This window comes from Somniosus microcephalus, chromosome 26 (genome assembly GCF_052327205.1).
Source record: "Somniosus microcephalus isolate GS21.2 chromosome 26, FLI_Smic_1.0, whole genome shotgun sequence".
In the NCBI taxonomy this organism is placed as follows: Eukaryota; Metazoa; Chordata; class Chondrichthyes; order Squaliformes; family Somniosidae; genus Somniosus; species Somniosus microcephalus.
Window position 1 is genome coordinate 30,378,587 of NC_141012.1, and position 21,467 is coordinate 30,400,053.

Consider the following 21,467-nt stretch of genomic DNA (forward strand, 5'->3'; position numbering starts at 1 on the left):
CTGGTCAATGACGTGGCCACAGTACGAGATTCGCTTTTGAAAGAACTCACATTTCTGGCGATTAACTCTGAGCCCATATTCTTTCAATCTGGTGAGCACCTGCTCCAAATTCGCGAGGTGATCCTTATCATCATCTCCTGCAATCAGAATGTCGTCCAGGTAGCATTGTGTGCCTGGAATTCCCTGCAATACCTGCTCCATGGCCCTTTGCCAAATCGCTGGAGCCGATGCCACTCCAAAACCCAGTCTATTATACCGATATAAGCCCTTATGTGTGTTGATCGTGAGATACTGGCGTGACGCTTCATCAACTTCCATCTGTAGGTACGCCTGCGCCAGGTCTACCTTGGTGAAGTGTTTCCCGCCAGACAGCGAAGCGAAGATATCTTCAATCCGCGGAATCGGATATTGCACCGTGTGAAGAACCGGATTAACAGTGATCTTGAAATCGCCACAGAGCGAACCTTCCCAGGTTCCCCCGGCTTGTTGCTCAACGAACGCTTCATGACAGGAACAATGGGTGTGGCCCATTCGCTCCAGTCCACCTTTGACAGTACTCCTGAACGTTTTAGCCCTTCCAGCTCAGCTTCCACAGCAGGTCGTATCGCATAAGGTACCGGTCTGGCTTTGAAAAATTTTGGGTTTGCATGTTCTTCAACCTTGATGTTTGCCGTAATTCCTTTCAGTGTTCCCAGTCCCTGTTGGAACACCTCCTTAGCATCGTCCAATATTTTGGACAGTCGTTTAGGTTTGACGTCGTCCTCTTTACAGGAATCTACAGTTAGTGCTTGTATGGAATGCCAGTCCACATTTATTCTCCGGATCCATTCCCGTCCCAGTAGTGGCGGACCTCCATCAGGTAACACATACAAGTCCATTTCCTGACTTTCTTTACCATTGTAGACCACATTTACTTTTATCTTTCCGATGGGGTATACTATTTGCCCCGTGTATGTTTTCAATACAATCTTCGTATCCCTCAGGGGAATGTGCGAGAATAACCTTTTGTAATCTTGCTTATTCATGACCGTCAATGCTGATCCAGTGTCCAATTCCATCTTCACTTGGACTCCTGCTATCCGAAGCATGACCCAGATAGTTTGGTGGTCTGCTGTGTTACCCACATTGTGTATTTTTAGACAACCCAGTTCCTTACTGCTGGAGTCTGAATCCGTCTTCTGTTCATCCAAACTGTTCTCGGTCACCTTGTGTACTTTTTTGTACTTCTCCTGCGGCGACTTTTTGCTGCTGGTCTTCTTTCCTGACCGGCATACTCTCGCTATGTGACCAAGTTTGCCACATTGCCTGCATTCTTTATCTTTGAACCAGCACTGGTTCTGGTCATGCGTTGTCCTTCCGCAACGATAGCACTTTACTGCGCCCAATGCCATTTCATTGGTGCTGAATTCCAATGGCCTTTGTTGTATCTCTGCAGCGCCTCGTGCTGCTGCCTCATGCGATGCTGCAATGCTGAAAGCTTTGTCCAGCGTAAGATTCTTTTCCTCTAGCAGTCGCTTCTGGGTTCCTTCCCTTAGGAGCCCACACACAAACTTATCTCTCAGTGCGTCTGCTAGTCCTGTACCGAACTGACAGTACTTTGATAACTTGCGCAGTTCGATTAAGAATTCAGCGTTGCTTTCCCCTTTAAGTTGAATTCTTTTGTAGAATTTAAATCGTTCCGCTATCAGCAGCGGCATGGGGTTTAACTGCTCTTGCAGGATAGTAACAATATCCGCGAAACTCTTTCCTACTGGTTTATCTGGTGTTACAAGGTTCCTTAATAACCCGTACGTCTTCGCACCCATCGAGTTTAATAGGGTTAGTGCTTTCTTATCCTCCGGTACCTCATTCGTTGTACAGTAAACTTCGACGCGTTCCACATAAGTGGCCCAATCTTCCACATCGCTATCAAAAGCAGTGATGTTACCCGTTTTTGGCATCCTCATTGAGTTTCCTTTCCTTCGGATATGATTATTATTTATTTATTTTTTTTCAAAATGGCGGCTTCCCGCGCTTGGCGGCTTTTCCCGCGCTTGTCTTCTTCCCCCGCCGACTGAAAATGGCGATTACCGCGCTGTTGCCGTTCTCGCCTCCCAGCGGTCCTTTATTTTCCCCTACGCTGCTGCTCTTGTTCCCCGCCGCTCCCGCGGTCCTTGTGGACATAAACGCTTTTCTGGCTGCTGCGCGTCTCTGCCCCGATTGAGGTCCGGCCCCTGACACCGGCTGCGGTCGTGTTCTCCACCCTTTTCGTCGTTTCCCTCCCCTTCTCTTACTGACAACTCGGCCGACTTCCCCCCCCGTGCCGCTCGATCGGGCTTACCCGCCGCTGTCGTCGAAGGGATGTTCACTGATGTTTGACTTCGTGGCCAGAAACCAACCCGGGTTCCCAATTGCCTCCCGTGCTATGCAGTGCCCAGCAGGATGTTGAGGGTGGATGTCCTTGATCGACGCCCGTTTCAGAGACGAAGCTTCCTTTGATGCAACTGCCGCTAGGTAAGATCAGACTCGTCGCCACTGTTGAGTCTGTGTTTCCAAGTGTAGTTATGCTGAATAACTGGACACAGACTACAGAAATAATTAAACAGGTCTTTAGTAATTGAGGGTCAGGGCTGAACTGGAATACACTTTGCTCCACAGGGTTTATATACCGGTGTGGTCACCACCGGTACTACAATGTACAGGAGCCATCAAAAAGTAGTCCATCACCTTAAGGTATCCTCTTAAGGTGGTACAGGTTACAAACACTACAATTTATCTCCTGTGACAGCGCCACCACAGGTGGGAGGAGAACACACAATAGAACACACAATACATAACATTTCCTCCCCTCTTAAATGGAAGGTCCACATTATTCCTCAATAGGTAAGTTACTTTCAATACACTCAACTAACCTAGGGTAGAGGTAGACTGCCTCAAACCCTGACTTTACCCTGGGGTTTATTCTGCCCCAGTCTTGTGGGTAAGTCACTAAGCCTACAGATCCAAGCGTCTTGGAGGCTGCCACTCTCTGACAGGATACCGGCGGTCATCGCTGGCTTCCACAGCAGTAGGCATTGACACAGGCCTGGATGGAGAAGGTGCCTGTGTCAGTTGAAAGTCAGGAGTTTGCACAGGTGGAACAGTCTCTTTGACTTCCTGTGTTGGAGAAGAGCACTGTGGCAAAGGATGCTGGTTTGCAGTATCATTCGGAAACAGTTCAGGCCAACCAGCCATTGGAGCCTCTGTGGCTGTCTCTGCTCCTAGCAACAGTTGATCTGTGCGTCTTCTCCAGACGACGTCCTCAGCAGTCTCAACCGTGTAAGACACAGGGCCCGTCAGCGCGATCACCGTAGCAGGAACGCATTTCGGTCCAGTGTTGTAGTTTTGAGCTAGGACGTGCTCTCCCGGATGAAACCATCTCTCCTTGGCTCTTTTCTCTCTCTTTTCAAATTGAGCTTGTTGTTGACGATGGACAACCTGCTCTGCCCTTGGAGGTTTAAGTCAAAACATGTCCGCAACTGCCTCTTCATCACGAGCGAAGCGGGGGAAGTTTTGGTTGTGGCATGCGGCTCGTTCCTGTCGGAGAACAGGAAGCTGTTCAGACGTTGGTGGATTGAGCCCTGACCTTGCGATGCCTTCAAGGCGTGCTTCAAAGTTTGCATGAACCTTTCTGCCTGGCCGTTAGTAGAGGGATGATAGGGTGCAGACCTGATGTGTTGGACACCAGTCACATGCAGGAAGTTTGCAAACTCCTGTGATACAAATTGTGGACCATTGTCACTTACGAGTTGTTCCGGTGAGCCATAACGGCTGAACATCTCACCAAGTTTCTCAATTGTTTTCTCTGCCGTGGTAGACCTCATCACAGCGACCTCCGGCCACTTGCTATGAGCGTCCACAACCACCATAAACATCTTCTCTTCGAAAGGACCGGCGAAGTCCACATGTACTCGCTGCCACACTTCTGCAGGCCAATCCCAGGGGTGTAGGGTTGCCAGCTGTGGAACATTCCGGACCCTTTGACATGGGGAACATGTTTTGGCTTTCTCCTCAATATTCCCATCGAGACCTGGCCACCAGAAGTAGCTTCTTGCCATTTCCTTCATCCGAACCATCCCACTGTGGCCTGTATGAAGTTGTTGCAGTATAGGTTCCCTCAGAGGTGGCGGAATGATGACACGGCGTCCCCAAAGAAGACAACCTGCTTGGACGGAGAGCTCATTTCTTTTTGAAACGTAAGGTTTCAAACTAGGAGAATCTCCTATCGCTCTCCCTCGAATGACATCGTCCATGACCTCAGACAGGACTGGATCGTTGCGGGTGTACCTTCGCACCTGAACTGCAGTGACAGGTGCTCCCTCCACTTGTCTAAAGTAGAAGATGTCTATCTGATGAGGCTCTGGGGGAGTAACAGGCAAGGATAGCCTCAAGAGACCGTCTGCGTTGCCGTGCAAGTCTGATTTGCAATATTTGATGTCGTATGTGTGTCCTGAGAACAGTAAAGCCCACCTTTGCATCCTGCTTGCAGCGAGACACAGAATTCCGGTGTGGGGCCCGAAGATTGAAGTCAATGGACGGTGGTCTGTCAGGAGTGTGAACCTTCTCCCAAACAGGTACTGATGAAATTTTCGAATTCCAAAAACGACTCCCAAGGCCTCGCACTCGATCTGTGCATAGTTACTCTCGGCCTTGTTCAAGGTGCGTGATGCGAAGGCGATAGGTTTCTCTTCACCCGAAGGCATGATGTGGGATATGACTGCTCCCACACCATATGGTGATGCATCACATGCTAGCTGCACGGGTAGCTTTGGGTCGAAGTGTGTCAGGACCTCCGAATTCAGCAATGCTTTCTTTGCTTGGGCAAAAGCTTTGTTGCACAGTTCAGTCCATTTCCATGTTTTGCCTTGACATAGCAACTGATGTAACGGCTTCAGCAATGTTGCTAAGTCTGGAATAAACTTCCCATAGTAGTTAAGTAGCCCCAGAAATGAACGTATCTGGCTCACATTCTGGGGTGCTGGGGCCTCCACGATCGCCTTGACCTTTGACGGCGCCTTATGCAGGCCAGTAGCGTCAATCACATGCCCCAGGTACTCAACTGAAGACTGAAAGAATTCACATTTGTCTTTACGAACTCTGAGTCCGTACTCTTTCAGTCGTTGTAGTGTCGCATCCAAGTTCAGAAGATGATCCTCCTCATTTGTCCCAGTGACAAGGATGTCGTCCAGGTAGCACTGGACTCCTGGCAGTCCACTCAAAATCTGATCCATTGCCCTTTGGAATAGAGCTGGGGCCGACGTAATTCCAAACGGAAGGCGGCAGTACCTGTATAGCCCCTTGTGTGTCACAATTGTCATCAGCTCCTTTGATTTGTCATCGACATGCATTTGTAGATAAGCCTGGCATAAGTCTATTTTGCTGAACTTTTGCCCTCCGGCCAGGCCCGTAAAAAGATCATCAATGAGGGGAAGAGGGTACTGTTCCACAGACAGCACCGGGTTAATAGTCACTTTAAAATCCCCGCAGATTCGAACAGATCCAACCTTTTTCAGGACAGGAACAATGGGTGTGGCCCATTTGCTCACGCTCACAGGCTCCAGGACTCCATTCTCGACTAAGGCCTCCAAGTTAGCCTCAACTTTTGGCCTAATTGCATAGGGTACAGGTCGGGCTTTGTGAAACTTCGGCTTGCTGTCAGGTTTAATGTCCAGTCTCACGCTGATCTTTTTAATGCTCCCAAGTTCCCCATTGAAGAGTTCTGCATGTTTGTTTAACACTGCAGTCAGACCTGACTCCCCTTTTGACACCATGCGGACTGCAGGCCAGTCCAGCGTGATTTTCTCTAGCCACGCACGTCCCAGTAGCGATGGGTAATTTCCCTTTACCACATATAGTGGCAGTTTTGCAGTCTGCCCGTTCAATTTAACTGTCACCTCAATGACACCTCTCATGGCCGCAGGTTTGCCGGTATACGTCTTTAGCACAATGTTTGTTGGCTGAAGGGCAAGATGCTTTAGCATTTTGTTGTAGACAGTCTCTGAAACAAGGGACACAGCCGCGCCTGTGTCCACCTCCATCCGCACTGATTGTCCCTCCACCAGTGGTGACACCCAGTAGCCATTTGAACCACCTGCAACCGTCAGTATGTGCACCTCTTCCTCCTCAGAGGTGTTGCTCCCCTCTGTTTTGCTTGTTCCATTATACTGCACTGAATGAACACTCTTTTTCCTCTCGTCCAAATACAGACATTTTGCTTCCATGCTTCCCAGCTCTGTCTGTTCTTTTTTTTAACCTCTACAGGCGCGTTCAATGTGACCCTTTTTGCCACAATTTCGGCATTCCAGCTCCGTACACCAGCAGTCATTAGCGTGATGGCCCGTTTTCCCACAACGGTAACATGTGCCGTTCCGCGCACCTTTAGGCTCAGACGACACCTTGTGAACTCTCCCTGTTGAACTCAACTGGTGAGCCTCCTTTTCCGCCATCTCCATGGAGACACTAACTTCAATGGCCTTTTCAAGAGTAAGGTTGTCCTCAGTAAGAAGGCGCTTCAGTGTGGCTGCATTTTGCAGACCTCACACAAGTCTGTCTCTAATGGTGTCCTTCAGCACCTCCTTGAACTCGCAGTGTTCCGACAACCTTTTTAAAGCAGCAATAAACATCGTCACTGATTCCCCCTCCTCTTGATTCCGTTTGTGAAATCTAAATCTCTCAGCAATAACCAGAGGTTTTGGTGAAAAATGTGCTCCAAGAATTTCCACTAGTTGCTTATATGTTTTAGTTCCTGGCTTATCTGGCTGCACGAGGCTGCAAAGTAAATTGAATGTCTTCAGCCCGATTATACTCAAAAAGGTAGGCACGACCTTTTCATTTGCCACTGCATTCGCCAATACAAAATAGTCAAAACGTTCCGTATATGCGCTCCATTGCTCCACATTTTCATCAAAATCACCGATGTTTCCTAATATAGTAGCCATCTCACGTTTCAAATTAAATTTTCTGTTTACTCACTGCACCCGTAACGTACGCAGATTCATCCGCTCCTCGTTGCCACTTGTTGTGTTGGTACCTTTCTACCTAGACACAATTTAGGACTCAGAACTCAAAGATTCAAACATGAAATGCTTTATTGGAAGGAAAGGAAGTTCTGGCAAGTTCCGAACAAAGAGAGCTAAACTTAACCGAGAGAATACCCAACCATTTATCTCCTGTGACAGCGCCACCACAGGTGGGAGGAGAACACACAATACATAACACAAAGCACTAGAGAGGTACCACCAACGCTGCCTCCGCAAGATCCTGCAAATCCATTGGCAGGATAGGCGCACCAACGTCAGTGTTCTTGCTCAGGCCAACATCCCCAGCATTGAAGCTTTGACCACGCTCAATCAGCTCCGAAGGACGGGTCACATTGTCCGCATGCCCGATACGAGACTCCCAAAACAAGCGCTCTACTCGGAACTCCGACACGGCAAGAGAGCCCCAGGTGGGCAGAGAAAACACTTCAAGGACACTCTCAAAGCCTCCTTGAAAAAGAGTAACATCCCCACCGACATCTGGGAATCCCTGGCCCAAGACTGCACAAAGTGGAGGAGAATCATCCGGGAAGGCGCCGAACACCTCAAGTCTCTTCACCGGGAGCAAGCGGAAGCCAAGTGCAGGCAGCGCAAAGAACGCACGTCAACCCAAGCACCCCACCCACCCGCCCCTTCAACCACCATCTGCCCCACCTGTGACAGAGACTGTAGGTCCCGCATTGGACTCATCAGTCACGTGAGAACTCATTTTTTAATGTGGAAGCAAGTCATCCTCGGTTCCGAGGGACTGCCTAAGAAGAAGAAGGGAGACCCCAGAGGACAATCTACCCTCAGGACCCCATTATAATACAACAATGTAATTTATGTTAAGATGTATTATTGCATCATCTACATGACATTGTGAAGCAAATAATGCAATAATCTTCTGTCTCTTTCTTGCCAAATAAAAAGGTTTTGTTAAACAATAATTTGTCAGCATAATTGACTATTTTACTGAAAACAATATAATTTCCATAAAGATTACAATAGTAGATGCCTTTTGTTTGAGTTCAGATGTTTTCTTGCAATGCAGACATGTCATGTTTCACATTCCTATTAAATAAAAACTTCTCCCTGTTTTGTGAATGTATTTATTAAGCTCAGAGACCAGGCTTAAATTCAACCCAAACCAGGAGAATAAATAAATTGTTTTCTTATTTAAGTTGATCGTGTTACAATATAAATGCCAATCTAGCCACCTAATTGGATAGATTAGATATTTACATAAAGATTCCTCACTGCCAAACATAATTGCCCAAGGTTATCATGTTGCACTCCTCTTAACTGGTTAGGACAGAGTTTGAACCATACTCCAGTTGTATTAAGTAAAGTAAAATAAAACAAAAGGTTGAAGTGATTTTCACAAAAACTTGTTAGTTTTCCTATTGCTTTTGTGCAGGACTTACTTTTAGTGACAGTCCTGTAAAGCATTCTAATGAATGAGTGTGTGAGCTTTCTATTTCTGTCTGTTTATGGGCTGTTGTTCCCAATTCAGAATTGGTGACTTTGTTTCTATCCACTCTGCTCTTTGATGGCCTGGGAACAAAACCATACTTGACTGGCCTGTATGAGTCAACCAGCTCATGAGCAACTCGAGACATGGCTGCCTCAGCCACCAACTGCAGTATTCAGGGTCATACCATTGCCTGAAGTGCCGGTGGAAGCAATATCTCTCGGTGGATCTCGGAGTTCTCCAGAGGCAGCAGTGCTGCATAATTTACTATAACTCACTGCCTTTGATGTAGAGGCTGCCATTGGCAGCAGCTCAGCTCAGGAACTCGGGCTTGTGCGTGGGTGGACCCATGCTTGTAAACATAAAAGCATTAGAATGACGGCCAGAAGACAACAGCATTTTGAAGTTATTAAGACAGTAGGACGCAGATGTTCCAACTGAATTTTGGTACCATTTGCATATTTATGGAGGTTGAAATCAGAAAGTAACTCACCTCTGGCTAGTTGTATCAGAGAGTTGTAGTGCAGTAACATATGTTGCCCAATGCTAATTCAGTTCAACCTAAGGGCTGATTTACACCAGGGTCCTGTTCAACTCCCCCTAATTAGATGCTGCTTTTCACTTTAGATACTGGCAGATGCATCTCATTGACTAAAGCTTATGGAATCGATTAGACTTTCTATTCCACCAGTCTTTCTATCCAGGAGCAGATTTTCATAGTGTAGCTTGCAAAGTCTGCAGTAATATAGGGGGGGGGGTTGGTGATTCTAAGGGACTAAGCATTAGGAAAGGTGAAAATGCTTAGCATAATTGCAAAGCTAAACATAAATGCATTGGCACTAATTACAGGATGACATGCCTAAATGGTTCATTATAGTTTCTGCACAACAGCTATGCATAGAGACACTGGGAGAGCTCTGAAACATGTTTCCTTGAAGGGGGCCCCAATAATCTTAAGAGAACAAAAGCCATGATCATATTGAATGGTGGAGCAAGTTTGAGGGGTCATATGGCCTACTCCTGCTCCTATTGCTTATGTTGTTATGTTCATAGAAAAGGCAAAATAACACAGATGCTGGCAATCTGAAACAAAATCGGAAAACGCCGGGAATACTCAGCAGGTCCGACAACATCGGTGGAGAGGACAAGAGTTGACACTTTGGGTATAAACCCTTCCTTAGGACTGGAAGATGTTACTGATGCACAGCATTTAAAAAGGAATATAACAAAGTAAAGAGGGAAGATGGAAAAACAATGACCAGTAAACAATGTACAGTAAAAGAAATAGACTGACCTGTAAAGTGTTCAGGTGGAGAACAGCAGGTGGTTAAATGGCAGAAGTGATACTAGCGGAAGACAAAAAAATGTCAAAGAGAACTGTTTTTATAACTGGATGCTGTACCAACTAGACCTGAGTTTGCTCCATGTTATTGCTGGTTGTTTTATTTCTTTAATTCTGTTTTTATATTGCTCTCCCATGAATTCAGCTGCTCTTGTTACATCCGTGCTAGCTGAGAATGGGCAAATAGATTTTTCTAAGATTTCTCAGTCGACTGAACATTACGTTTGTAAGTGTTCTTATAACATAGTAATGAAAACAAATCTTTAGCATGATTATTGCACTCGTAGAATCATAGGGAAAAAAACATACAATGAGGATGGTCAGGAAAGGACCAGCTGGTTCATCAAGTCAAGTTCATCACACACTCATGATAGCTAGAGCACCATGACTAGACACTTTCCATCCCCTGGGATAATCTCCTGGAAGAGGTAAGAAAACAGAGAAAATCCCAGAACCAATAAGGGAAAAAATACTTGGGGAAGTCCCTCTCCGAACCCCACTGGTGATCAAAAGCAGTTCAGGAGTTCACATAGACTATGGATTAGCCGTAACATGACTTACAACAACAACAACTTATATAGCACCTTTAAAGAAAGAAAGACTTGCATTTATATAGCGCCTTTCACGACCACTGGACGTCTCAAAGTGCTTTACAGCCAATGAAGTACTTTTTATGAAATGGAGTCACTGTTGTAATGTGGGAAATGCGGCAGCCAATTTGCACACAGCAAGGTCCCACAAACAGCAATGTGATAATGACCAGATAATGTTTTTGTTATATTGGTTGAGGGATAAATATTGGCCAGGGCTCCCCTACTCTTCTTCAAAATAATGCCATGGGATCTTTTACATCCACCTGAGAGAGCAGATGGGGCCTCGGTTTAACGTCTCATCTGAAAGACAGCACCTGCGACAGTGCAGCACTCCACTGGAGTGTCAACCTAGATTTTTGTGCTCAAGTCCCTGGAGTGGGTACTTGAACCCACAACCTTCTGACGCAGAGGCGAGTGTGCTACCAACTGAGCCACAGCTGACACTATAGTAAATGTAGTAAAATGTCCCAAGGCGTTTCACAGGAGCGTTTTCAAACAAACATTGCCACCGAGCCACACAAGGAGATATTAGAGTAGATGACCAAAAGTTTGGTCAAAGAGATAGATTTTAAGGAGCATCTTAAAGGAGGAAAGAGAGGTAGAGAGGTGGAGAGGTTTAGGGAGGGAATTCCAGAGGCTTAGGGCCTTGCCAGTTGAAGGCACGGCCGCCAATGTTGGAGCAATTAAAATTGGGGATGCTCAAGAGACCAGAATTGGAGGAGCGCAGATACCTGAAAGGGTTGTAAGCAATGCTCCTGCTTAGCTGCGTGGCCATTTGGCCGCGCAGCGGTCTGGAGGGCCTGTGCAGGCCGCTCACCGGCATTACAGTGGAAATAACCGCGCATGCGTGAAACATTGACTGGCCGGTGCAGCCAGTTAAAGGGCCCACGCGCTGAAAAAAATTACAGGGAACATTGGTTGTAGGGCTGGAGGAGATTACAGCGATAGGGAGGGGCGAGGCCATGGAGACATTTGAAAACAAGGATGAGAATTTTAAAATATAGTCATTGCTTAACTGGGAGCCAATGTAATTCAGTGAGCACAGGGGTGATGGGTGAATGGGACTTGGTGCGAGTTAGGACACAGTAGCATAGTTTTGGATGACTTCAAGGTTATGGAGGGTAGAAAATGGGAGGCCAGCCGAGGGTGCTTTGGAATAGTCAAGTCTACAGGTGACAAAGGCATGGATGAGGGTTTCAGCAGCGGATGAGCTGAGGCAGGGGCGGAGACGGGCGATGTTACGGAGGTGGAAATAGGCGGTCTTAGTTATGACGTGGATATGTGGTCGGAAGCTCATCTCGGGGTCAAGTATGACACCAAGGTTGCAAACAGTCTGGTTTAGCCTCAGACAGTTGCCAGGGAGTTACCTCCTATGTACTGCACAGAAGGAGGCCATTCGGCCCATCGTGCCTGTGCCGGCTATTTCAAAGAGCTATCCACTGGAATATACATTCAAAACACACTGAGATCTTCAGTGCATTCAACCTGGACATGTACAGATGAAAATAACTATGTAACACACCATACATGTCTTTTTTTTTAAGTAAATGTATAGAGGGGCTGATTTGCTTTGAAGATGGAATTCCGGGAGTACAGATTATTACATACTTCAAACTGCACTTCTTAGTAATGTGATTAAATAAAAACACCTTTCTACTTTCTAAGATATGGTAACCATTCAATAACGAATTCAGCTGCTGTTCACAGCCAAAATCAAAGTGCAAATTGAATAAACAACAAAGGTTTTGTTTGTAGGGCTCAGAAGAGCTTTACTGGTAATGAAGAGAATGTGGCTGATGTGCGAATGGTAGCAAAAGGACTGATAGGTTTTTAAGAGAATTCTCTTTGTCTTCTTCAAAGGCAGTTTGTTGGAATGAGAGGGATAATTCCACAGAGTGCTGATTGTTTCCTAATGACATAAAACATCAGATAGCTCATGCTTGCTGCTGACAGGATTCCACTTATTTGGTCGAAGCTGAAAATTAAAATGGAAATTGAGTGAGAAAGAGACGATATAGGCTATGATTGTATCAACACCCCAACAAAATGAGTGCACTATACAAAGCATTTCAGAGCTGTGCATGAATTTGTAGAAATTAATAATACATTTTCTATTGCACAAGTCAAAGAGCTGAGGATAAAATTATTCAGAGAAAAAATAAGTGCTTGGCTAAGATATAAATCTCCAATAAATATACTGAACATTGTAACAACAGTCACTGAAATTCACTTTGAGAAATTTGCGAGAGAACCGTTATATAAATGCAACTTTTTCTTTCCTTTTAAATGTTACCAAATGTAATTGTTTGGATTATGTATTAATCGGGATTAGTGTATGTCCTTTAAGAATGATTATACTGTGGCGGAGCCACCATAAGACTATGGACATTTGTATATAATTACTTTTTACAGCTTTGTTATACAGCCTGACAATGTACCTTTAAATGTATCTGTTACTATACTCAGGCTTCTCTCCTATACTCTGCGTGATGACGTCACGCCATCCATCACGTGACTCCTCAACGGCAGGAAGAACGTGATGACGTCAGAGCTCAGAACCTGCTGGCAGTTGAGCTCGGAACCTGCTAGCAGTTGAGCTCGGAAACTTCTAGTTTTTCCTGAGAGACTTCCAAGCAGACCAGACCTGTTTGTTTCTGATCCTGTAGTTGATACCTAGCTTCGTTTGTTCATTAAAGTTAATTACTTTAATTCACTGAGTCGAACTCCATCTTTTGGTTAGGAACAACGGTTCCTACAATACCGCATTTATAGTGGACGCTGAGAACTAATTACAACATTACAACAGCGACTCCACTTCAAAAGTATTTAATTGGCTGTAAAGCGCTTTGGGATGTCCGGTGGTTGTGAAAGGTGCTATATAAATGCAAGTCTTTCTTTTTTCTTTCTAATACACAGCTAGCCAAATGGCCTAGTGGGTTAAATTGCTGCCTGGTTAGCACCAAGCCACTCTGACCAGAAGAACAGAGCTTTGATTCCTTATCTGTGCTGAGTTAAAGAAAGAAAATAAAAACCTGCATTTATATAGCGCCTTTCATGACCGCCGGACGTCCCATAGCGCTTTACAGCCAATGAAGTACTTTTGAAGTGGAGTCACTGTTGTAATGTGGGAAACGCAGCAGCCAATTTGCGCACAGCAAGCTCCCACAATCAGCAATGTGATAATGACCAGATAATCTGTTTTAGTGATGTTGATTGAGGTATAAATATTGGCCAGGACACCAGAGATAGCTCCCCTGCTCTTCTTCAAAATAGTGCCATGGGAGCTTTTACGTCCACCTGAGAGAGCAGACGGGGCCTCGGTTTAACGTCTCATCCAAAAGACAGCACCTCTGGCAGTGTGGCACTCCCTCAGTACTGCACTGGAGTGTCAGCTTAGATTTATGTGCTCAAGTCCCTGGAGTAGGAATTGAACCCATGACCTGAGTTAAATAACTTCAGCCTGGCACCAGCTGAAGTGTTACAATTGGACCGAGTGCCCATGACTAAGGTAAGGGGACAATATCAGGCAGGATTCCTGATCATCAACGCTGTCCAATAGCTCCTGCTTGGAAGTTGGGTAAGGAAGGAATTGGACGTGACTGGGATGCTTTGAAGAGCCTACCAACATTCACTGTCTTGGTTCATGCATAAAGAATGGGGAGTGGATGATAGAATAGTACCACAAGCACTTTCAGCAAAGTAATGTTTCCTTATTTTCTTTCTGAATCTTAGTTTAAACTCATGTCATCTTGTTTTGGTGTCTTCTGCCAGTACATCACTGAGCTTTCTACTTTGAAATGGAATGCACACTCTTTCCCCCCGACTTACGTAAGTCTAGAGAGCTCAGATACAACTACCACAGCTGTACTGCTGGAGTTTAACTAGCTAAAGCCATGCAGCCTATCAGCATAGAGGACTGGTAAACTTCCTGTTGTTTGGAACTTATACGGGACCATCCCACCCATTAGGCCAATAGTTTACAAAGTTATCTGAAAGAGCCCTAGTCCCAGTGGCAGAGCTACCCCCCCCCGCCCCCTTTCACTAATGAGCCAGGCTAGCTGGAGTACCGCACACCTGTTTACATCAGGATTTAACTTTAGGCCAGGTTAGTGTAGTCAGTGCTAATTGGCATTAACTTGTCAATCACCTTCAGAGACGCAACATATCCAAAACTGGATAGAAAGTTGTAAAAATAAAGGCATTTATATTTTTCTTTAGTTGTTGAGGTTTGACTGTATGTAAGAATGCTGGGGTAGTTGGGGGGGGGGTTAAAACTTATTTTCTGAAAAATGCTCATCAAGGTGGTAGCTCGACTGTTGACTTGTTTCCATTTTATATATTCAACAAAACTATCAGTCACTAAGAGCTGCTGGGAGTAATGAGGCATTCACAAATATCTCGCTCTCTAACAATGTGCTTAAACTCTGACCTGCACCACAGGGACTTCATCTGCTTTCTGAAGTCTCTAACTTTTGCTTTTCTGAACGTGGTTGCCAAGTGACTGGCAATTAGCTTTGAATCCCATGGCTCCAATCACTAACTTTGGAAGGAAATTCCACTGTCTCATAACTCACTGTGGAAAGAGGTTTCTCTTGCTCCCTGCTCTAAACCTCTTACATTTAATCATGTATCTATGGTCCCTTGTTCTAGGCACCACCACCCCCCCACCCCCCCACCAACTACTGGAAACAATTTGTTTCTATCTGCCCCTGTTCCATCATTTTAAACATTTCTGTCATATCAATCCCATTTCAAGTCTTTCTTCATATTTGTATTTGCTCATACCAGCCAGCATCCATGGGAACCTGTGTTGTACACTCGTTAGGGCTTCAATACCCTTCTGATACTGTGGAGCCCAATACTAGACACAGCACTCTAACTGAGGTCTTAGTAAAGCTTTATATAGGCCCATCATTAGCACTTGGCTTTTATATTCTATACATTGTGATAAAACTTAGCTTATTTTAATCTACATTTTATCACAATCAATACTTATGTCCCGTGGTCTTCACTAATGTATCAAATTTGTATAGCCTATCGACTTGGACAAAATCTAATCCTTTCATTATTTTAAAGATCACAATCAAATCTCCCTGAAGCCTCTACTTTTCTAAAGTAAAAAGCCCCAGCTCTCCAAGCATATCATGGCAACTGGGGGCCTATAAATTAGGTATGTAGTTGGTCGCCCTCCTCTGAAGTTTTCCAGGAGTTTTTTTAACACCCACGATGTGAGGACCAAACTGAATCATAGAACAGTACAGAAGGAGGCCATTCGGCCCATCATAGCTGTGCCGGCTCTTTGAAAGAGCTCTCCAATTAGTCCCACTCCCCTGCTCTTTCCCCACTGCCCTACAAATGTTTCCTTTTCAAGTATATGCCCAATTCCCTTTTGAAACTGGACACAGTATTCGAGATGAGGCCTGACCATGGCTTTATAGAAAGATTAAATAGAATTTCTGGTTTTGTATTTAATCCACTGCAAACTAGAGGAGCATCCTTCTCTTTAGCATCTTAGCTAATACATTTAACATGGAACAGACTTTTTTTTTAATGTATTCGTTCACAGGATGTGGGTGTCGCTGGCAAGGCTGGCATTTGTTGCCCGTCCCTACTTGCCCTTGAGAAGGTGGTGGTGAGCCACCTTCTTGAACCAGTGCTGTCCGTGTGGTGATACTTCTTTGTAGCAGTTTGGTACAATCTGAGTGGCTTGCTTGGCCATTTCAGAGGGCAGTTAAAAGTCAACCACATTGCTGTGGTCTGGACTCACATATAGGCCAGACCGGGTAAAGACAGCAGATTTCCTTCCCTAAAGGACAGTAGTGAACCAGATGGGTTTTTGTGACAATCTGATAGTTTCATGGTCACTAGCTTTCTATTCCAGATTTACTTAATTAACTGAATTTAAATTCCACAGCTGCCATGATGGGATTTTGAATTTGTGTCTCTGGATTATTAGCCCAGGCCTTTGGATTATTAATCCAGTAACATAACCACTACACTACTGTTCCTACTGTTAAATATTTTGCTGAATGTGCCTTTAAATAACATGGCGTAGAATCACTGCCAGGGCTCCTCTGATCTCCCAGCATAACTTCAGCAGATTAGCAGAAACCCTGGAGAAACGGTGTAAGGAGTTTCCGCCAAAGGCACAGCATGGGATCGGGAGAACCCCTGTTGAAATGGTGCCCGTGTGTGGCTGGCTCCAATCACAAGAGTACACATAGTGTCAGCTGTGTCTCAGTGGGTAGCACACTCCCCTCTGCGTCAGAAGGTTGTGGGTTCAAGTCCCACTCCAGAGACTTGAGCACAAAAATCTAGGCTGACACTCCAATGCAGTATTGAGGGAGTGCTGCACTGTTGGAGGTGCTGTCTTTCATATGGGACATTAAACCGAGGCCCCGTCTGCTCTTTCAGGTGGACGTGAAAGATCCCATGGCACTATTTTGAAGAAGAGCAGGGTAGTTATCTCCGCTGTCCTGGCCAATATTTATCCCTCACTCAACATCACTAAAAAACAGATTATCTGGTCATTATCACTGTGCTGTTTGTGGGAGCTTGCTGTGCGCAAATTGTCTGCCGCGTTTCCTACATTATAACAGTGACTACACTTCAAATCACTTGCATAATATATTTCTTTGCTGTAATGGCTGCCGAAACCTTTCTTTCACCGGAGGAAGAACAGTTTGTGAAGGCCACAGCTAGGCACAAGGCTGTATAGGCCAAGGACAAGTTATCTAGCATTATCTGAGGAGTGGTGTGTCGGGAGGTTTCGGTTGGAAAGGTCATAATGTCAAAGGCTGGCTTCAGATTTAGTGGACGACTCAGTGGCTCCCACTGCTCTCTCCCTGTGGCTGTAAAATCCAACTGTAGTCACAAATATTTATGTTACTGAGACTTTTCTGGGACCTGCAGGAGCCTGTGGTGGCATTACTCAAGACACCATGTCCATCAGCATTCAGGAGATGATGGATGCAGCATCCTGGATAGCTGGCAAGCTCATTCATTTTCCTAAAAGTGCAGACAAACAGTTGGCCACACGATAATGATTTTATGCCATTGCAGTCTTCATGCTGACATGTACAAAAATAGCCCCTTTGGCCATTACTGATGTATTTTATGCATTCTGCAATGACCAGTTTGAGCATAAAATATATTTTTGCAGGTTTTCACACAGGCAGTGCAGAAGAGCGTATGCAGCACACGATGATTTGCAATGACATACAACAAAAGCAGGTAATAAAAGGGGTAAATAATGGCAGTCACTGCACTGCATTCATCACGTGAAATGCTTTGATGCATTTTAAAGCTATGATAAGGCACTATATCAAATCAAGTCTTGCTTTTACAGGTCTAATGTCCTTGTTATACCTTCACACAGATTTTTGTATCTGTACGCCTGGGAGTCCAATCTTAAGTTTTGCTGGATGTTCATTTAAATATCGCATATGCATACAGTACTTCATCTTCCAGATTACTGCTGATGCACAACAGGAGTGGATAGACCTGAGTTAAGGCGATAAAGATCTGGCTAATGCCAACTCATCTTGTATCTAGCTGAAGATTTGCTCAGCGTTCAGGTATTTATCAAGTGCTGGCAGTATTGTTTTACGCTTGAAGACTTGCACAGGTAGCATCTGCCATTTTACATTCTTATACAGAATATATGTTATCAAGCACATCCCCTAAAGTCAGTTTGGTGCTATTGAGGGATAGGAGCAAAATATTACTGGTCCTCCTGTGTCCCCTTAGGATTAAAACTATGATGACCTCTTTCACAGAATCACAGAATCACAGAATCACAGAAACCCCACAGTGCAGATAGAGGCCATTTCGGCCCATCAAGCCTGCACCGACACATATCCCACCCGATCCCCGTAACCCCACAAGAACATGGCAAATGGAATTTAATGTGGAGAAATGTGAAGTTATCCACTTTGGTACGAAAAATAGAAAATGGTGAGAGATTGTGAAATGTTGGTGTTCGGAGGAGCCTGGGTGTCCTTGTACACGATATGTTCATATAAGAACATAAGAAATAGGAGCAGGAGTAGGCCCCTTGAGCCTGTTCCGTCATTCAATAAGATCATGGCTGATCTTCTACCTTATCTCCACTTTCCTGCACTATCCCCATATCCCTTGATATCAAAAGATCTATTGATCTCTGTCTTGAATATACTCAACGATTCTCCACAGCCCTCTGGGGTAGAGAATTCCAAAGATTTACCACCTTCTGAGTGAAGAAATTTCTCCTCATCTCAGTCCTAAATGGCCGACCCCTTATTCTGAGACTGTGACCCCTGGTTCTAGACTTCCCAGCCAAGGGAAAACATCCTCCCTGCATCTACCCTGTCAAACCTTGTAAGAATTTTGTATATTTCAATGAGATCACCTCTCATTCTTCTAAACTCTAGAGAATATAGGCCTAGCCTACTCAATCTCTCCTCATAGGACAATCCCCCCCATCCCAGTATCAGTCTGGTGAACCTTCGTTGCACTCCCTCTATGGCAAGTATATCCTTCCTTAGGTAAGGAGACCAAAACTGTACACAATGCTCCAGGTGTGGTCTCACCAGGGCTCTAAGTAATTGCAGTAAGACATCTTTACGCTTATACAGTACTCAAATCCTCTTGTAATAAAGGCCAACATACCATTTGCTTTCCTAATTACTTGCTGTACCTGCATGTTAACTTGCAGTGATTCGTGTACAAGGACACCCAGGCTCCTCCGAACACCAACATTTCACAATCTCTCACCATTTTCTATTTTTCGTACCAAAGTGGATAACTTCACATTTCTCCACATTAAATTCCATTTGCCATGTTCTTGTCCACTCACTTAGCCTGGCTATATCCCCTTGAAGCCTCTTTACATAGGATATACGGCACAGAAACAGGCCATTTGGCCCAACCAGTCCATGCCGGTGTTTATGCTCCACTCGAGCCTCCGCCCGTCTTTCCTCATCTAAATCTATCAGCATTACCCTCTATTCCCTTTTTCCTCATATGCTTGTCTAGCCTCCCCTTAAATGCATCTATACTATTCACTTCAACCACTCCCTGTGGTAGCGAGTTCCATATTCTCACCACTCTTTGGGTGAAGAAGTTTCTTCTGAATTCCCTATTGGATTTCTTGGTGACTATCTTATATTGATGGCCTCCAGTTTTGCTCTTCCCCACAAGTGGAAACATTCTCTCTGTACCCACTCTAGCAAAACCTTTCATAATTTTAAAGACCTCTATTAGGTCACCTCTCAGCCTTCTTTTTTCAAGAGAAAAGAGACCCAGCCTGTTCATCCTTTCCTGATATGTACACCCTCGCATTTCTGGTATCATCCTTATAAATCTTCCCTGCACCCTCTCCAGTGCCTCTATATCCTTTTTATAATATGGCGACCAGAACTGTACGCAGTACTCTAAGTGCTCCTCACAACTTACATTCCCACCCAGCTTTGTATCATCAGCAAACTTGGATATATTACATTCGGTCCCCTCAACCAAATCATTGATGTAGATTGTGAATAGCTGAGGCCCAAGCACTGATCCTTGCGGTACCCCACCAGTCGCAGCCTGCCAACCCGAAAATGACCAGTTTATTCCTACTCTCTGTTTTCTGTCCGTTAACCAATCGTCAATCCATGCTAGTATATTACCCCAATCGCATGAGCCCTAATTTTGTTTAATAACCTCTTGTGTGGCACCTTATCGAATGCCTTCTGAAAATCCAAATACACCACATTCACTGGTTCCCCCTTATCTATTCTGCTAGTTACAACCTCAAAGCGTCAAACACAATTTCCCTTTCATAAATCTGTGTTGACTCTGCCCAATCCTATTATTATTTTCTAAGTGCCCTGTTACCACGTCTATAATATAATCTACGTAATAACTATTTTGTGACTAGTAAATGTAATAAGCATTAATCAATTTTCTTCTTCCTCTTTGGCTAAGTTTCTTGTATTTTTCTTCTTTCTAGTTGGTTATTTTCTACTTTTGGTATCTCACCAAAGATATTGCACAAAACTTACCTTTGTAAACCTTCCAATTGCACCAAAAATGTTCTCCCTAGTTACACTGGAGGGAGGGGGGAAAACAAATTGGTGTTGTTGCTGGAGCGGAACGCGTGTTCTGATGGGGAGGGTCAGGAAATCAGGCAGCGTTGGATCTCGCCAGGCCTCCACACAGAACGAGTGAGGGACAAGCAGATGCTGCGTGAAAAGGTAGACTTTTAAAATCATTTTTTCTCTCTGAGCAATGCCATGGGAGATCAATTGATCTTTAATAATTTACAGCTCTTTTCCATGCTCCTGAAGTTTCTCACAGTCGTTGCTATGGCCTAGAACTCTGTTGCTATGTGACATCAGCACCAGGGTGAAGATGCATCTTCCAATTGGCAATTCGATCTGGTTCTACCACTAGCATGCAGGCGATGTGCAGTCTTCAGTAGCAATTCTGAATATAATTGGCAGCAAATTTATAGAACTCAATAAAGATAAATCATTGCATGATAAAAGTGACTTTAGTGGTGTTGTTAGTGACGATAGGATCTGCGCTGTTTGACCATCATTGTTACCAGCAATGCAGCAGAACCCAGGAGCCGAAAAGGGATCAAACACTGAATGGTGGATTAACTCGTATGTGTAATAGGAGTCCCATGCTTCACAGCCCGTCTTTCTCCGGGTAATGACTGACTGACTAACTACTGAGTTTGCGTTGGGCGCTGGATATGGTTGAGTGAAACAAAAGCACTGGGCAAAACAAAATCGAGGTTGGGAGTCCTGTTCCTTGCAAGATTAAAATGCAAAGCTGGGCCGTAAAACCAGTCAAACCAAATAAATCAGCTGAAAACTGTTTTCTGTACAGGAAAATCTTTTAAGTTATTAGCAGGCAACCAACTAACTGCAAAGTTACACATCATTGAATAACAGTACGCATGCTTCCAGCTAATGGGTTAATTGGTATTTATATATCAGGCTGTGCTGTAAGATGCCAATCACGCTGTTTAGACATAAGACACTTTTCTTTCT

General features: G+C 44.7%; 1 long non-coding RNA gene across 1 annotated transcript in view; it reads right to left on the bottom strand.

Annotated features, from left to right (window-relative positions):
* Window positions 1-12,130: 12,130 nt before the first annotated feature.
* The window catches only part of LOC147100376 (uncharacterized), a 114,220-nt gene continuing 104,883 nt past the window's right edge, over window positions 12,131-21,467 (bottom strand). The window contains exon 3 of the long non-coding RNA XR_015073754.1: window positions 12,131-12,418. This is a non-coding gene — a long non-coding RNA (uncharacterized LOC147100376). The remainder of the gene's footprint in view (window positions 12,419-21,467) is intronic.